At 50.3% G+C, this 5,582-nt stretch overlaps 1 long non-coding RNA gene across 4 annotated transcripts in view; it reads right to left on the minus strand.

Moving 5' to 3' along the window:
* LOC108446257 overlaps positions 1–4,869 on the minus strand; it is a 40,532-nt gene extending 35,663 nt beyond the window's left edge. The window contains exons 1-4 of one of the 4 annotated variants that reach the window (XR_001861400.1): positions 4,209–4,869; positions 3,330–3,485; positions 1,794–2,465; positions 754–842 (exon numbers count right to left, since the gene is read on the minus strand). This is a non-coding gene — a long non-coding RNA (uncharacterized LOC108446257). The remainder of the gene's footprint in view (positions 1–753; positions 843–1,793; positions 2,466–3,329; positions 3,486–4,208) is intronic. The other 3 variants (XR_001861403.1, XR_001861401.1, XR_001861399.1) reach the window with 3 other exon arrangements.
* Positions 4,870–5,582: the final 713 nt, after the last annotated feature.

Genomic DNA, 5,582 nt, shown 5'->3' on the forward strand with positions numbered 1-5,582 from the left:
TGGATGCTCCAGCCACGCTGTACTCCCACTGCCAGCAGCACCCAGGCAGCTTCAGCCACACCTGCCTCGCCATGGCCCAGCTGGACATCACAGCACAACCACCTGCAGGCAAGTGCCACGGTCTGACACAAGTCACTCCACCTTCCAGTGAGTCAGGATCCCTGTCCACGAAGAGTGGTCAGCGTATGATCTCTCCTATCTCACAGGTCTCCAGCAAAGATCCCAAGGATGCCTTTGCCATGCTGGGATTACAAGACATCCCATCTGTGTGACAGCTTCCATCAGACAGGAGAGCAGGGAAATCTTCCAGCAGGGGTGCAGTGGGGCTCCAGGAAGGATTATCAGCTGGAGAAAAGGACTGTTTCCAGCACTGTCCCAGACTCTTGGATGTAGTTTGACTCACACACATACCAGCACACACAAGCGGTGCATGTTTTTCCCTCCAGCCCTGTGTTGTCTCACAGCACTGGCCCTGAAATCCTTTTGAAAGGGGCTTTGAAAAACCCTCCAACCAGCACCTCAGCTGTGGGGCCTGCAGAAGCCCGTGGCTGCCAGGGTGTGACGAGAAACACGGTGCACACAGTTCTCAGTCAGGCCAGGCTTCTTGAGAGGCTACAGGAAAGCAGAAGCAAACAAAAACCAGAGTGGACCCATAGCCCCTGCTGAGCTTTTCAGGGGGCTGCAGCCATGTTTTTCCTCTTAAATTTTTCCATTGCTTTCCTTAGCATTCCTGACATGTTTTCCTGGCTTTACCTGGCTGTCATGCTAGAGGGTGATGAAAGGTTTCCAAGGGCATGTCATCACTCTGAGCCAGAGTCTATAGCATCTGATGGACTTCATCCCTGCATGAGAACAAAGACCACAAAATTAAACACAACCCCACACAAAGCCTCCTGGAAAAACCATCTTCCACAGTTTGTACCACCAGCCCATCTGTTTTTCAGATGTGACAGGACCCATTTGACCACCAGCTGCAGGGACTACATGCAACATATCCTGCAAGGTCACAAGGCAGCTTTATATCCAGCCAGGACGAAAATTCAAGCAAAGAAAAGCCTTAGGAAAAAGGAAAAACAGCGTTGTGACTGAGAGGAAAGGAGGCATTAGAGCCTCTCCAGCACAACAGTCCTGTAAATGATTGCAAAGATGCTGTGTTGAGTCAAGAACAGTTTCACTGCTGTGTCTCTGCACTCACGTGTTTTACATTTGGACACCTCATCAGAGCTGATAACCTTGGAAGGGGCCCCCTGAGCTATCTGGCCCCAACTCCAGCTCTGAGCAATCTTCACATAGGTACCTGATCTCCCCTCCAGTGAGGCAAAGCTCCCAGGCAGCCAGCTGGGACTTCACTACTCAATCTGTGCAATTGGGAAGGCAGAGAGTTAAATCCCTTCCAAAACCCCTTTTGTTCAGCCCCAGGGGCTCGTTTTAACTAACCTCGGGGATTTCAGTGGAGTTATTAGTCAAAGTGGTGCAGATAGATGTGGATGGATTATAGCAGCACTGCTAAGTTTGCCAAGGAACTGACTTCAGATGAACTGATGCAAATGTTCTTAAGAACAGTTTCCATGCAGCTTAAGAGTGAGCAACAGCAAGAAAGGAAAATACCTTAATTAAAATAGTTAAATCACATAAAGTTTCTCACTGGATGAAAACAAAGATTGCTTAGCAGAAAAAAGGCAAAGGGATCCTAAGAAGAGGAGTGGCTAACACAGGGTAGTTCCGCACATTCCAAAAGCCATAGCTCATCAAAAGCCCTGGGGTGATTCATGTCTTGGGGAAAGCAGAAATACCTGGGAAGGAGGTGGAGCCAGATCCAGCATCTCCCTGGTGGGCAGGAAAGTCTCATCAGTCTGTGAAGGCAGGAGGGTTTCAGGAGGATGGAGGCAGGTTACTGGTTGCCACAGGAGAGGTAAGTATGCCACACACCAGGAATAAAGCTCAGTCACTGACAAATCCTGCACTCTGGCTGCAGAGGCTGGGGGAAGATACTTGCAGTGAGCGGCATTTGGGCCAGGGTGGTGGGAAGCTGATGAAGGGTAACAAGGGGACCCAGGACATTAAACAAATTCTGGGATAAGAATCAGTCATGCTTTTAAAGAGGTTTCTGCCAAGGCCACAGCATGCACTTTCTCCCGGTCTTGGTGGCTGCACTGCCTTGCCACTCACTGCAGACAGACAGACACACTGGCTCCAACCATGGTGCCAGAGTCACAGTCCCTTTGTCACTCACAGCCTTGAGCTCCCTGAACATCTCAGATACCGCAGGGTCCATTTCACGTCGGTCTTGAAGACAGGGAAAGCCTTTTCCAGTGTCTGCTGGAGATCCACCATTTGGTATTTCAGCACCTCTCCACCTCCAGCAACTTCTTGCAAAGCCTGGGTTCCCAGGACAGGGCCAGAGCAGCTTGCTGCAGGATGAGTGGCAGCTGATCCCGCAGCTCTTTGACCCAGACTGTGAACTGCTGGGGTGGATTAAGGAAAGAGGACTTCAGTTGACCTTCATTAGCTTTCTGCTGCTCCTTTCCCAACTTGTAAATTAGCAAGTATTTGCATTCAAAAGGCAGGTGAGCCAACCCGCTGGGGCCAGGGCAGAGGCACAAGCAGAATGGGGCAAAGGGGCTTTTCATTTAAGTGAGGGAATAAAAAGAATCTACTTTCCTGTCTACCGGGCCAGGCTGGAAAACCCAGGTAACACAGATGCAACCTGGCTTTCTCCTCTCCTCTGGTGCCATAATGGAGCCTGGCACAGAGCTGGCCAGGTGACCACGTGAGATTTCAAAGCTGCCTCCCAACTTCAATAGGTGGGAGAGCAGGAAGGAAAACAGCCCCTCAATCACCACACCAATTTTCATTGCCATTAAATATAATCATCTCTGCTCTCTTTCATCTTCACTTCTCCTGTGAGAGCTGGCAATGAAGGCAGCACACAGTGAGGAGAGGCAGAGTGGGGGAATTGCAGCAAAGAACATAACCTCCAAAATGCTCTGCCCAGCCACAGGCAGGGAGAACAGGGAAACCAACAGGCCCATTGCCATCCAAGGGTGGGAAAAGGGAGCAGACACAGAAATTTGCTCAGCTTTGTTTCTTGCCCTCACCACAGCTGCAATGTCTCCAGAGCACTCTGAGCCTGCTCAACAGCACCAACAACCCCTCTTAAAGGTATCCTAAGAATTTTGAGCATACTCTGCAGCACAGAGCCTGGACCACGCCTCCCATCTCCCACCTGGGCTGGCGAATTTAGTGGTGGCCCACCCTTATTTCTGGCCCTGATTCACTGTGTGACCTGCAGGTACTCAGGCAAGAATTTCTGCTTCTGCCCCCATCACCTGGGCTGCTGTCAAGGTGTTTTCCTGGACAATCCTCTTCTCTCCAGCAAAGACGCCGGGCTGATGGGAAAGGCCACGCCAGCGGGCAGGTTTTCACTTTCGCCTCAGCACACCTTGCGCTCCAGACACTTTGTGGTAAGTGTTCCTTTTTAAGATCTATTGATTTAATAAATAACAGAGTAAAAGAAAGAAACACATCACACAAATACACAGGTCAAATAATCTCTCCCTTAGGAAACAAACAGGAGCTACAAAGAAAAAAATAGCCCAGCAGGCGAGCATTGATCTTTAAGCAGGAGATCAAGTGGCATTAGAGTTATTTGTTAATTAACTTAACAGCATATAGATAGGGCCATATTCAAACAGGTCACCTTGCGGGTCTTGCTCCACAAACAGGAGTCTTGAAGCCTGTCTTTCTCACTCCAGGAGCACTCAGCACTTTCTGCAACACCACAGCTAGCTCTGCCTTGGTTCTACTGACTGATGTCCACAAGGGACAAGTGCCAAAAGCCAAAATCTTCATCCCTAACTCCTGGAAAAAGCTCCTGGCCTAGGGAACCCAACACGGAATGAGAAACTTTTCCAGCCACAGGTCTGCATCAGAAGACTCTGGCACAGAAATCAACACCTACTGCTCACAGGATGAAAAGAAAAATGTCTTCTGAAGAAACCACAGCCAGAAGAACAAAAGGAAAAGGATATTCCTGGGCTTTCACAGGATGAAAACCATCTCAGTTAACCCTGGTTAGCACAAGGCACCTGCTTCAGCACACGGGCCAAGTGTAACAGGAGACAGGCACAGCCTTTGTGGCATCTACACGTGGCAGAGTGGATTCACACAAGGGGAAAAGGAATGACCCCCTCAGCCCTTGCCCATACCATGCTGCCAGCAGGATCTCCTGGTGCCCAGCACACTCCAAGTGCTCATTTCAGCTGAAACAGGCAGAAGTCCTTCCTCCAGTTGGAAGATCTGCATACCTAAGCTCAGCTCTGGCTGTGAAAACGTGAGGAGGGAATCATTGCCAAGAGCAGCCACCCCAGAGGGAAGCGACGCCATGCAGCAGCTCCATCCAGGCAGCTGCTTAGCTTAACCCTTTCAGTCACCAGATGCAAGAACAGCTACCACCAGTGGCACATGCTCCATGCAGCCACAAGCTCTTGGAGTAAGCAGGATCAGCCTCAGTAGCATTCCCCACCGGCAATTTGCAGAAAAATCCTTGTGCCATGCACTGTATCCTCAGCTTGCCTGGTCTCTGGAAGGCAGCAGTGAGTTATTGGCTGCATGGAAGGTGCCTGCAGGGAGCAGAAACAGCAAGGGAGAACAGAGGTGACAGGTTTTTGGCACTGGGTCACAGCACTGATTCAAGCCTAGCATTTTTGTGACAACAGAATGGTGCGTTTCCAGCTGTATCTCATTATCAGAGAGGGAGGGCTGGAGTGAGTATAAAGAAATCTAAAGGTGGTCACTGGGGAAGACTTCCTTGCAGATGGCAAATTCCTGGCCTCCAGCAGTGGTCACCTGGCCTGTCTCAGCTGCAGCTAAGCAGACAATGACCTGCTGCTGGAACATCCCCAGGTGTTCATGATGCTCATCCCCCACCAGAAACCACCCCACAGCACCCTCTCCCAGCTTGCTGGTTTAACCATGTACCCCTGCCTTTGCTCAGCAGTGATACCAGATAACTTCAAACTCCACCCGAGGCAACAGCCACCACTTGTGCAGTGCAACACAAAGGCTCTCAGCACCCCTTCACCAGCAGCACTGGCTGCTGTGCTGCAAGGAGACAGGGAGAAGGTAAGGGATGCCAGAGACCTGTGCCCTGGAAGCCCATCGCTCTCTTCACTGACACCCCACATTCAAATCTCTGACGAGCTCTTCTTTCATGGAACCTGTACCTCGACAGAGGAAGTAATTTACTGACGTCTCCCCTGACAAGGAGAACAGGGGGACTGAAGAGTTGATGTCTGCCTGCAGTGACAGCTCTGTTGCAGAGCTACAAATAGATCCCAGCTTTCCCTGAGACACACGTAAAACTTCCTACAGCACACTAAATCCAGGTCAAATACGCAGAGCAGTATCAATAAGAGAATCTTCTTTCCCAGCTTATTTCCTTTCCAAAACTACAGGTCCAGCCACTTGAGAAGCACTTGCAGACCAACCGTTTCCAAAAGCAAGAGAAGAAACACAGCCCTGCTCTCACGTCAGAGTGACAAACCTTTGTAAAACGATTCGCTTCCCTCCCCTCCTACTCA

Source organism: Corvus brachyrhynchos, unplaced genomic scaffold (genome assembly GCF_000691975.1).
Source record: "Corvus brachyrhynchos isolate BGI_N302 unplaced genomic scaffold, ASM69197v1 scaffold4, whole genome shotgun sequence".
In the NCBI taxonomy this organism is placed as follows: domain Eukaryota; kingdom Metazoa; phylum Chordata; class Aves; order Passeriformes; family Corvidae; genus Corvus; species Corvus brachyrhynchos.